This window comes from Nematolebias whitei, chromosome 4 (genome assembly GCF_014905685.2).
Source record: "Nematolebias whitei isolate Nwh7 chromosome 4, NemWhi1, whole genome shotgun sequence".
Taxonomy (NCBI): domain Eukaryota; kingdom Metazoa; phylum Chordata; class Actinopteri; order Cyprinodontiformes; family Rivulidae; genus Nematolebias; species Nematolebias whitei.
This window is the reverse complement of record NC_056501.1, coordinates 3,911,805-3,924,937: the sequence shown is the minus strand read 5'-3', so window position 1 is coordinate 3,924,937 and position 13,133 is coordinate 3,911,805. Positions and strand designations below refer to the sequence as shown.

At 38.4% G+C, this 13,133-nt stretch overlaps 1 protein-coding gene across 1 annotated transcript in view; it reads left to right on the top strand.

The window, feature by feature from the left end:
- Positions 1 to 1,423: 1,423 nt before the first annotated feature.
- The window catches only part of fstl5 (follistatin-like 5), a 209,376-nt gene continuing 197,666 nt past the window's right edge, over positions 1,424 to 13,133 (top strand). Inside the window, exon 1 of the mRNA XM_037675152.1 lies at positions 1,424 to 1,489. The gene's annotated coding sequence lies outside the window, so the exon portion shown is untranslated. The remainder of the gene's footprint in view (positions 1,490 to 13,133) is intronic.

The window sequence follows — 13,133 nt, the reverse complement described above, 5'->3', positions numbered from 1 at the left end:
CTTTTAGTAAGCGTGACGTTCTGAATTATCCCTCCGTCTGAGATTGGCACAGCCTTTTCACCGATTTTCATGGAAATGCGAGGACCAAACAGAGGCAGTATCCTTGAGGAAAGAGTATTTCCTGTGGTTCTGGATGTGCTTTGAAGTCGAGCGAGTCTTTTATCAGCGTACGGTGCTTCCAGGGATGTATGAATAAAAGTCTGTATAAGAGCGTTCATTATAGCTCTGCCAAAGAAGACATGCTAATTCAAGATGTTTGGGCTGCACACACAACATATGCTCCAGCGTCTTTCCATACAGCTCTGCAACAAGCTGAGCACTCCAGTTAAATTGATCCATGCACAGAAATACAGCTGAGCTCGCTTAAAAGGATCTGCCCACAGGAGGTCAGGGGATGTGTCGGCTAAGCCACCGGGTGGACAAAGATGTGTGTTTGTGGGGTAACAGTTTATCTGCTAACTGAAGTTCCCCTCCACTGACCTCCGTGGCAATTTAAATAACTGAGGACTCAGTGGTTTACCGAGCGAACTGGGCTCGTTCAGGCCCCGTTCTGCTGCAATCCTGTTTCTCAGCTGTGCAGGTGGCCTTCATTTTGACGAGGGAAGATAGACGTTTTTTCTTACGATGGAACCGTGACGGGAGCTTTAAAAGGTTTACAGTAAGAAGAGAGGCTGCTTGTTTAGATTTTAGGTCTGCAATGTGCAAACTCGTAAATTCTGATAGGTAAATATAAAAAAAAAAAAAAACAGAATTATGGACGACTGAGTCAATCTTTCATGCAAGAGTTTTAAGGTATGGTCATTTTATAATGAAAAGCTGCAAAGTTGATGTCTGAACACAACTTCAAAAACGTGCCTGATTGTAAGGCGTCACATTTAGAGTATGTTTTGTGGATGACTATCAGCTACTACTGCAACAAATTTGAGCTCAAAATCTGTCAAATGGAGTGAGTTATTATAGCCATTTTTGTCAATTAGCTGTGGAAGACATCTCAATCTAGGATGACCCCAAATGTAACACGCGCATCTAAAAATTATTTTCTGAAGGTTTCATCTAAATTTTTCCAGTGGTTATGGAATTTTCTTTAACCACACAAACAGAATATATAGCAGCATAGACAATAAATATAACTTATAAAAGGCTATTTTAGTGCTAAAGCATTAACACATTGCTTTAGCACTTTATTGCATTTTTTAAATAATATAACACAGTGTTGGTTTTGCGTTTGGTTCATAAAAAAATGTGAATATTCTGCATTTGTTTGTGCAGTTCCACCTCCCACCAGCAGGGGGCAGCACGTTGAGCTTCAAACCTTCACTTAAATCTCACCTGTTGATTAGTTGATTAGTTGATTGATTGACAGTAAACGCAAAATTAAACATCCGCACATGTTCCAGATAAATTCCTCCTTTCTGTGGATTAATTGTTTTTCATCCAAAAAGCAAACTTCATCAATAATTCAGCTGGAAGGTTGTGCCGACATGCAACGGTGAGTTCGATTGATTCAAGTTGAAACTGGTTAAAGTGGGCTAATGATGACGTCACCATTCTGAAAATCTGAACCTTTCTGTTGCTAACCAAAAGAGCTAAAGAAACTCAATTTTTACTATTTTAACAATGATTTGTTAAACTAACTTCTATAAATGTTGTTTCTTTAATGCACTCCTGTGACTGCACATAATGAACTTCTTAAGTTAAAGTTAAAACATCTTAATTTCATAAACAGACAGATTTTAGTGGATTACAACAAAAATATGAGAGTTGAAGTTGCACAAGTTTAATATGTATGTAGTAATATGTACATTTGATTATTTTTGTTTAAAATCAGTTTTTGTTTGTTTCTAGGGAGGGTGAGGAAACCTTTTACATGTTACCTGTCATAAATAACAGTTTTACCAGGCAGTTGTTTTTGTTACATTCTGGCCCAAAGTGATGCTCAGGAGAAGTTTTAGCCTTTATTATAGAGCTGTAGCTAACTGATTACTAATTTAAAGTGTAATTTTAAAAATACAGTAAACATATATTCTAGGGATGCACAATATTGGATTTTTGGCCGATATGTTAAAACAAATTGGCCGATAACCGATGCCGACACCACTATTTTATATACTTTCCTTTATCAGAACATAGCCCTCTCTCTTATTTAGGCTTATTTTCTACAATAATTGTGCAACATCTGTAAGAGCTGATGACATATATTCTGTAACAGCCATATGATATTCATAGCACTTTAACTTATATTAAATGAAAAGTGTTAAATGTTATTTATTAGCATTAGTCACCTGCTATGCGGTCTCACCTGTGGAGGCTTCTTCCAGGTTCCTATAGCTGCAGTGTGGGATCCTCTGCACTCCTGTGCATGAAGGACAGATGTTTTAAGTTCAAAGTTTTTGTCTATCCATTGTGCCGTAACACTAATCATGCTAACGAGGCTAACACAACGTCCAAATGTCTGTGGTAAAACTCACGCAACAAGTCGAGTTATTTTAATGGAATGGCCGATGTCCGATATTGCAATTTAACGTTACTATCGGCCGATACCGATACCGTGCCGATAATATCGTGCATCCTTAATATATTCCAAATAAATCAGTGTTTGTACTAGTTTAAATTTGTGCACAAGCCTTGTGATTTACTGCATTTTCTTTAGGTTTGTGTTCGTGTAGCTTGTATTTGACATTATTAACTCATGCTTAACAAATGCCAGGGATTGTTTTTTATGCTAACATTGTGAGCACCAGATGCCAGAATGCAGTTTACGATTATGTTTTCCATTCTTGAAAAATGTATTTCTTTGCAAAAGAGCATTGCCTCCTAAATATTCAACATAAATCTGATAAATTCTCCTGATTCTCTTTGAAACGTTTAGGTTCAATAAAAAAGAATGAAGAATAAAACATGATTTTTTTTTTAGTTTGGCCACAGTAGCACCTACACTGCTTCATTTCAGGTACTTCATCTATTTTTTGGCAACCGTTTTAAGTGGCAACAAATGTACGACACGTGAGTGCAGGCAGACTTTGGTGTCAGATGTTTGATACCGAGCTGGTATCACTCTGAAATATTACTGTTGTTTCTGAGCAGATGCACCATTTTAATGAAATGATATAGTGTTGGACCTGCAGAAACCATAATTTACTGTTTCCTGTGGCTGCAGATGCTTCTCTCTCCTCCTCTCAGTGAGCCGTTCACTGCAACCTGAGCTTATCTGCCCATTATAGCTTATTAAAGTAATTTGACTTATGCTAACAGCCCGGACCTGTCTGTGGCTGCAGTAATGCGCTGCTGCTCCTCTCACATGCCGGAAGAGACTCGGAAAGAAGGATACATTAGAAGGCTGTTCTTTTAGGCAAGGGCTGTTTGCCAGAAAACCTTTTAAGGCAGATTTTTTATTTTTTTTTGGTCAAGTAAATCAAACAATCAGTAACTGCAAACTCAAGAACAGTAACAGGTTTTATCAAGAAAGATTACAAACTGGAGTTTAAGTTGTGCATCTTAGTTTTTAGTCTACTGACGATCTATTAAGCATTAACAGGTCATTTTGTCTTACGACTAAAATCCCTTCAGAGACGGTCAGGGCTGAGTCGGTGTATTTCTTTTACTGGATCCTAGTTGGGTTAAATGAACTGGAGAATCTGACATTTGCATCTCACTGGGTTACAATTAGTTCGCAGGTTAGGGTTAGTGTTGTGGGATCAATAAAGTCCTTATCTCTATATCTTATCTTATCAAACTGCATTTTGTGGCCTCATTTGAGGGGTGAGGGGTGGGGTTCTCTCAAATCCTTAAAGGTGCCCTTCGTAAGCTGGACACAATTTATCACTCTGCTACTGGATTTTTACAAATGCTCCTTATAGAACACATCATGGTCATCGCTACTGTCATTAAATGGCGTCTCTACATACTCGTCATGCAACAACAAACACACCTACCCCCTTCTTCACTAAGGAGGATCTGCGGTGGAAGTGGTCTCCAGCTACAAGTACTTGGGTGTGCACCTGAACAACAACCTCAGCTGGAGCAACAACACCACCAGCCTGATGAAGAAAGCTCATCAGAGACTCTACTTCCTCAGACGGCTGAGGCGAGCTGGTCTGGAAGCTCAGTCCTCACCTCCTTCTACAGGTGTGCAGTGGAGAGCATCCTGTGCTCCAGCATCAACGTGTGGCATGGAGGCTGCACAGCTGCAGAAAGAAAAGCTTTGCAGAGAGTGGTGAAGGCTGCACAGAAATCTGTTGGAATCAGCCTCCCCACCATCACAGACATCTACACCTCCAGATGCAGGAAGAGGGCCACCTGCATCATGAAGGACCACACTCACCCAGCACACACACTTTTTGCCCCACTCCCTTCAGGAAGGAGGTTGAGGAGCATTAAGTGTAGAACCACTAGACTGAGGAACAGCTTCTACCCTGAAGCTGTTGGACTCATGAATCTCTAACCAGAATAATCACTGTGAAAAATCACATCATGTTGCTGCTGATCTGTTTCCTGTTGCTGCTGATCTGTTTCCTGTTGCTGCTGATCTGTTTCCTGTTGCTGCTGATCTGTTTCACGTTGCTGTGTTCATGCATGCTCGTCTGCTCACACAGACTCATGTTCGTGCTGCTGTTCGTCGTAATGTTTTTGTTTTTATTGTTTTTATGCTATTAGTGCTTGGTGTATTTTTAGTTGTTGTTCTTAGTCCACATGTTAGATCTTGTTGTCTTTATTTTACATTTTATTGTTGGACGTAACTGGGACCCTGCGTACATGATCTCGTTCCACCACATAAGCAACTCTGACTCTGATACTAACCCTAACTCAACCGTGAGAGGTCCCCTCGGACTGAAAACATACGAGAACAATGTTCTGGTCTAAAAACACACTGATCATAACTATTGAAACTTGGTTCAAGTCTTAGTTTAAAAGTCGACTCCAGCTGAGGTGAGCAACAAGCCCAGAGTGCAGGTTTGCTTCTAACACCGGCTGCTCAGAAAGTGGCCACATGTCTCTGTGGTGTGTGTAAGTGAGTCCTCGAGGCTCAGCGAGACTAACCTGTATAAATACATTGTTGCAGTCGGTCAGAAATCAGTGAGACTGCAGATGAAAATTCATGCTTTTCTTTGAATTTCGAGGGACTTGATCCACCAACTTTCCTTCCAACAGTATCGCTCAGTGAGATACCACAAAGAGCGGTAACTTCTCTAAAGGAAAGAGGTTCAGTGATTCTTTAAATATCTTTAGTGAACAATTCCCTGAACAAACGTTTATGGAAGAACAGGAGGTTGCACAGGTTTTCCGTTCTGAAGCAACATTCTAAATATACATCTCTATATATCTACATAACATAAAATACGAGGGACTGTACCTACAGTAGATTTAGTTTGACCCTGGTTTTGTAAAAACCGATACGAGAGTTGTTACAACACCTCAACACACCGACAGCAAACACACTCCATTTTACTTTAGCAAAGATTTTACAACTGTCAAAGAGTACTTTATATTTCAAGTACTTGCCTCTTTGTGCCATCACAGGACTTGGCTGCTAACTGAAGCCTTTTTTCTGTCTGGTCTTCTTAAAATGACAAATTACATTTAATAGAGGATTGAAGTTTGTGCTGTATTTATTATTACAAGAGAAAAGTTAAAGTAGTGGTATTCCAGCAACTCTTAACGCTTAATAGAACAAAATAGTGTTCCTTGTGGCGTTACCTAGGGGGACAGAGTAGTTGCCTTTTTAGTCGAAAACTTTCCCAGCTAACATTTCAGTTTATTTTTTCAAAAGTGCTTGAACACCACATCGCACCCCAGTGGGTTCTTTATTCCTAATTTGCTTTAAATGAAAATGTCTGTTAAATGAATGCGATGTAAAATCACCATCTTGCAGCTTTAACTGTTGCCCATTGTGTTCCTGATTTAATTTTTGAATAAATGGAGGAACATTTGCATAAAACTGTACGAGGAGCCGGACGTCCCGGTGTGTAACAGAACTGGAAACGGTTCTCAGCTCAAGATGTGAACAAGAGTTTTCATGTGAACTTGACTCTGGATGTTTTGACTTTGACTAATTAACAACCATTTTCAGTTTTAGTGTGAATGTTTATTAAGAATTCAGACAATTGTGATCCTGGTAATATTTATTATTCCTGGCAGTTACTTTATCTGTTCTGTACGTTTTTCAGCACAATTCTCATCCTCCAGTTTTTAAGCTGTTCAACAAACAGAACGTTCGGCTCGTTCTGGACAATCCTGCTGTGACTTTTGGTATTGGTGCAACTTTAGCTTCTTGAAATATTTAGCCTTTTCTGACATTTTTCTCTCAAAGAAAATGAATTGAGCTCATTTTACATCCTTCATATCTTTAGCTCTGTTTATAACCTTTTATTGCTCCTTTAACATTTTGTTCTGCTTCAGCTTCTTTCGGCTTCTTTCAGCTTCTTTCTGCAAATTTAAACTTTTTTCCAGCTGTTTTTTTCAGCTGTTTTTTTGCTCCTTTCAGATTCTTTCAGCTAACTACAATTTTTTTTTCTAAATTCTTTCTGCTAATTTAAATTTATTAAGCTTATATCTGCACGTTTCAGATTTGTCTACTATTTCATCTACTATATAGCTGTTTTTAATGCAAATTTAAGCTTTTTCGGCTACTGGTAATTCCACATTTGACACTAATTTAAACATTTTTCAGCCCATTTCAGCAAAATCATGCTCTTCTACTTCCTCCTTGTAATTAAAAAATTTTTTTTTTTAATGTATTTTCAAATTAAGTTTCTTTCTGCTTTTTAAGCTAATTTTCATACGTTCTTTTTTTATTGCAAATTTCAGCTTTTTTTTCAGATAATTTCCACGTTTTGTGCTCATTTCTGCTTCTTTCAACCTAATTGGGCAAATGTGTTTTTTCTGCTTTCTTGTTCTACTTTTTCAGCTAACTTTTGAGTAATTTTTAGCTAATTTCAGCTGTTTCAAAATAAATCAGGTTTTTCGTGGTGGTTTTTGCTGTTTTCAGCCTTATTCACTTCTTTCAACTAATTTCAACTTATACTCCTTTCAGCTTTTTTTCCTGCTATTTCAGGTACTATTTAGCTGTTTTGTGCTAAATTTAGTTTTTTCAGCTAATTCCACAATTTTTGAGCTCATTTCAGGCCTTTCCACTTCCTTCTGGTAATCTAAGCTTCTTTCTGCCATTTCAGCTGTTTAGTTTTATGTGTGCAAAATTCAGCTTTTTTTTTTTCAAAGTAATTTTCATAATTTATGTGCTCATTTCTGCTTATTTACACCTAATTCAGCAAACGTGTTCTTTATGCTTTCTTCTGCTAATTTGGACTTGTTCTTCCATTTCAGCCACATTTCAGCATGCTTTTAGCTAATTCCAGCTGTTCTTCAGCAAAAAGCATTCACACTGCATTTTTGCACACAATTCAATTTCTCTGATTTTGTTTGACATTTTCTTTTGCATTTTCTTTGTCTTAAAACATTTTTGAACACCCCCCCATTATTATAGTAATGTTACTTTTTCAAAAATGGGCAACTAAAAATAAATGTCATCCATGAAGACTGTAGTGATACACGTGAGGTACGTGTCACTTGTTGTATGACACAATATATGAATTATATATGCATACAATATTCACGAGTTCTTCATTTTTCTGACTGTAAATGCCGTGCATTGAATTTAACAGAAATGTGAACGAGAGACGTTATTTATCTTTGACCCATCAAATGAATAGAATCATTTATTTTCAAAATCAAAGTTTAACATCAAACATTTACATTAATTTGGCAAAATATGAAAATAATAACAGACAGTTTCACAGAAAATGAACTTCAAATCACTCGGCGGTGATTTGAGGACTTTGCTTCAGACATTTCTAAAAATATCTGTACTGTTTTATGAGAGAGAGGTGAGTTTAAGAGTAAATTGAGATTTATCTTACAGAGGAATATGTGAGGGAGATTTAATCTGTTTAACCAGAAGTTGCACGCTCCGTCCGATCTCAGCTTCTCACGGTACACTTGGTCAAAATAGAACCATCTACCTGTTGACGATGAATCAGCGTTGGATGTAGTTCCTTTCTGACTCGTTTCAGCGTCTCCGTCGAGAGCTACCAAACCTTCAGAAAGTCGTGCGTTGATTAGCTCAAAACAGAATTATAATCCCCAAAAACCTCTGGATTCTTCATTGCTCTGAAGCTTTCAGAACCGACTGCATTCTCAATCTTCTCATTCTGTTAGACTATCGGACCTGTTGTCAGCTCCCAATCCAACATCTCTCAGAACTCTCAATCTAACTTGAACTGGGGAGTTGCCACATTTTATTTGGGTCGACTTCCTGTTCAATTTAGAGCTTTCTGATTCGTGGAAGGACCAGAAAGAGGAGTGGTTTTTGACGTAAGGTGTTTATCAACAGTCGAGGTCAGAGAATGAAACTTGTTTAACATACAGAAAAGATTATTGCAGAAGCAGCAGACTTTTTGGAGTCTACTCTTAGTAATCTTCTGAAAAAGTTTAAACATGACATTTCTTCTTCAGTAAACATTTTAGTTGACCGAAGACCAACCTTTAACATACTTACGACAGCTTGCTCATTTCAGACATAAAATCAAGAAAGGCATATTCAGGTGATTTCTTCTCTGAATGAGGAACAAAAATCATTACTTACTGTTTATGTAAAATAAAAATTAGTAGTTCTTTTCAACCTGTAAAGCATTGAGTGAACTAACACAATTTGATTATCAAAACATTTGTAAGACAGTAATGATTATAAAGAATTGTCTTTTCTGCTTGATTAATTCAAGAAAGAAAGTTCATCAGATGGCCCAGACTTATTCAGATCAATGAAAATAACAGTCTCTGTCCATCTGGTAGATTTGAGGTCTTCAGGGTCAGACCTGGTTCACTACAAGACCAACGGCTTCTAAACTTATGTTGTGATAAATTAAACCTCTATCCTGACGTTCTTACAGTTTCAGTGATTTGCATTATGAAGCGCCATGGATGGCTTTATGTTTAGTGAAGCATCAGAAAGTGCCTTTTCTTGTTTTTAAATGCAATGTGTGGGATTTCACGAGCACAGTGACCTTGAAGAAGTCCTCAACCTCACAGTAACAGTTGTTTGGCCACGGTCTGCTGGCTGAGTGTGCATGTTGATGTCAGCGTGCCCTGCTCCCTCATACATGTAGAATTAATTACACTCTGCAGTTGTAGGATGGAAGAGTTTACTGTTTCATGTGGAAAACTTCAGGATATACTTAAATGAAAGGCTGAGATCATAGAAACGTTACTTGTTTCCAAGAAAAATATCAATTTAAGTGTTTTTTTTTAAACATTTACTCGTTTTGACTTAAGGTACATCGTTACAATTCAATGTACAAAGTCTATTCTGCCATACAGGATACTTTTAGGGGTGAGAATCTTTAGTTACTTTCATATTGATTGGATTACAATTCAGAGGGCAGTTATGCAACAATTATCTGTGCATCAGTGACATTTTAATGAAAATCCTGAGCATATATTTCAAATCTGAAAGAAACAAAATATTTTGCTCCAATGTTACAGAATTAAACATTTTTCACTCAAACAAGATTTTGGGAACTAAATTTAGGGGAGAAGGAGTCAAATAATTGAGTACCTGGACATAAGATTCTGTGATGATGCTCATGTTAAGCTACATTAGCTGTTTTTCTTTTCTGTGTCCATGACTTTATTTTTGGTCCCATTAGCACGAGGGAATGGCTGCTATGGTCATACGGGTTTTATTTTAATCTTATTTTTATATGCTCTATACAAGCGGTGCAATAGTTTGGTTCTCATTCCCGGCAGTAAGCCGGACCCCTCAGGGTGGGACTTGGACTCCACCAGGTCTGCCCGTTGTCACGATTCTGTTCACAACTTTTATGGACAGAACTTCTCGGTGCAGCCAGCGGGCGGAGGGAGTCCGGTTCGGTGGCCTCAGGATTCCATCTCTGCCCTTTGCAGATGATGTGGTCCTGTTGGCGTCATCGTGCCGTGATCGGACTCATTTACAAGAGAGACATGTTAAAACTTACATAATCTATACCAATAATAATAATAATAATAATAATAAAACAAAAACTGCTACATTATAAAGTGATTTGAAAAACTAAAAACAGGAACATGTCTGCGTTGGCTTTTACCATGAACTTAGCAGATGTTTAAAGCCCCTCAGTCAGAAAAGTGTGGATTGTTCTCTTCAGTTCGAGGGTGAGGTTCTGCCTCAACTGGAGGAGCTCAAGTCTCTCAGGGTTTTGTTCTCGAGTGAGAAGAATGGAGCGAGAGATTGACAGATGGATTGGTGCAGCGTCAGCAGTATTGTGGACTCTGTGCCGGTCTGTTGTGGTGAAGAGGGATGTGCCGGTCTGTTGTGGTGAAGAGGGAGCTGAGCTGTAAGACAAAGCTCTCTGTTTACTGGTCGGTCTACGTTCCTCCCCTCACCTCTGGTCATGAACTCTGGTAGAGACTGAAAGAATGAGATCGTGGATCCAGGAGGTTGAAATGAGTTTCCTCTGCAGGAGCTGGACTCTGGATCATGAGTTAAATTATCTACCAGCTCTTTCCTCTGTTGCTTTTGCACCGTAAACGATCCGGGTGCTGCTGTCTGACACTTCAGAGGTCCGACTTTTGCTTTCCTTAATATGACCGCTACAGTTTAACAAAATACTATTTCTGACCTTATTAAATCCATGTACAGTTGTTCACGTCTGCATTATGATGGCATCAAAACTTAGATTGCTGTATAACCATCACCTCTTGTCAAAATAGTTGTATTTGGACTTGAGCTGGTGTTGAAACAGACATTTTTTTGTTGGTTCAAACCAAAAATATGGAACTACTGAGCCAATAGATGAGTTAAATAAAAAAGAACGTTGTAAATACTGTATATAGAATGCAAAAACGTAAACATCGTGTGTGTTTGTGTGAAACGTTGTAAGAGTACTGTTCCAGTACTTCCAGGTGAGAAGCACTTAGTGTGGGTCTTTTTATATTTTTGATCTGACTGACATCTTGTCAATGAGAGCAGCAGCTCGACAGCTCACATGCATGGACGAGAAACTGAAGGCGAAGGACTCATGCTGCTTATTTAATAATGTGTCATGCAAGTATAAATATAATTTTAATGCTTTAAAATCTGAGAGAATTATCTGGTATGATAAAATGAACTTCTCACACACAGTGCTGAGGAATTATAAAATTCTTTGTGATTTCTCCTACAACTTTTGGATTGTGTTGTTGTTTAATGGCATATTTAAATTGTAGTGAGACTTTAAAGATATTAGTGTTTTATGATAGACACGCATCAAATAGACATTTTTAGATTATCAGCTTTACAGTATAATAATAATTGTGGAAGCCTTTGAATTGCTGGCAGACAGTATATTGGATTACACGTGAAAGTCCCCTCAGCTGATCTAATCTTCATTTAAGGAACACCGTGGACAGAGTACAGAATAGACCTGCTTAACGAAATAAAGAGAATGTAGGAATTTAGAATGAACGTTCAAAACCCAGTGTTGTTTCCAAATAAATGTCTTATCAGATACTAGTCATAGTGCATCAATGATGATGCCAGCAGTGTTCGTCTTTGTCCCCACATGTACGCATGTAAGCAGGTCAGTATCAGAGTCAGAGTTTCTTTATTGTCATTCGCACCTCATGTGGTACATGTGGTGGAGTGAAATTATGTACACGGGGTCCCAGTTACATCCAACAATAAAATGTATAAGAAAAACAGTAATAACATCTAAGATATGAACTAAGAAAAACATCAACTAAATATACACTAAGCACTCATAACATAAAACATTGAACATCAGCACAAACATGAACATGAGTCTGTGAGCAGATGTGCACGCATGAACACATCAACATTGAAACAGATCAGCAGCAACATGAAACAGATCAGCAGCAACATGATATGATTTTTCACAGTGATTATTCTAGTTAGAGATTCATGAGTCTAACAGCCTCAGGGTAGAAGCTGTTCCTCAGTCTAGTGGTTCTACACTTAATGCTCCTCAACCTCCTTCCTGAGGGGAGTGGGGCAAAAAGTGTGTGTGCTGGGTGGGTGGGGTCCTTCATGATGCAGGTGGCCCTCTTCCTGCATCTGGAGGTGTAGATGTCTGTGATGGTGGGGAGGCTGATTCCAACAGATTTCTGTGCAGCCTTCACCACTCTCTGCAAAGCTTTTCTTTCTGCAGCTGTGCAGCCTCCATGCCACAGTATGTAGGTAGATAGAAACTTTACTAATCCCAGGGGGAAATTTTGAGGCATCCAGTAGCATGTTGTAATTATACAGAAAAAATACTTATGAATAATCAAAAAGAAGCAGAATACACAAATTTGAAAAAAGACAAACATGCACAAGGTGGAAGGGAATACTACATTTCATATATATATATATATATATATATATATATATACTAACATAAACTATTACTTACTACTTGTACTATGTACTGGTCATTCCTACTTTGCGGTTTTTCACTTATCGCGTGTCTTCAGGGTACAGATCCCCCGCGATAAATGAGGGACTACTGTATAAATATGAAACACGCATGCACGCACGCACGCATACGTTAGTGTCTGTGGTACAACGTTGCTCCACAGCTCTGCAGACACACCTGAACCCAAAAACAAGTTGACTTTCATGTTCTAACTCATGTGATGGCTCGAGATTTGTGTGGTGGAATTTTGTCTCCTTGGGAGAATAAAATCAAATATTGAATATTTAAAAATAACATCAATAATTACTAAACTATGTATCCTAATTTTTCAGGCTTGTTTTCCCAGATATGCATGCATGTTTTTGGCTCGTACACTGCAGTTTGTGCTCTGTGGGGTGCATTTGATGTGGTGCGTTCTCCCTCGTGGGCTCTGTGGATGTTACTGTCAGCTTGCCCGGCACGTGGACTGGTAAGAGTCTGCTGAACGAAATGGACGGGGGAAGTGATGCAGAGCCTGTGAGTTGTCAGGACATGATTCATTGTGTACATAGTGGAAAATGGGTAGTCTTCATTTGAAAGTCAATGTCAAAGCTGAGACGTGGATTTAAAACCACACGTCAAAGTTATGACGGCATCCCTCAGGGCTTCCAGGGAAAACTCTTAAACTGTTTGCTGCTTCTTTGTCTTCAAACT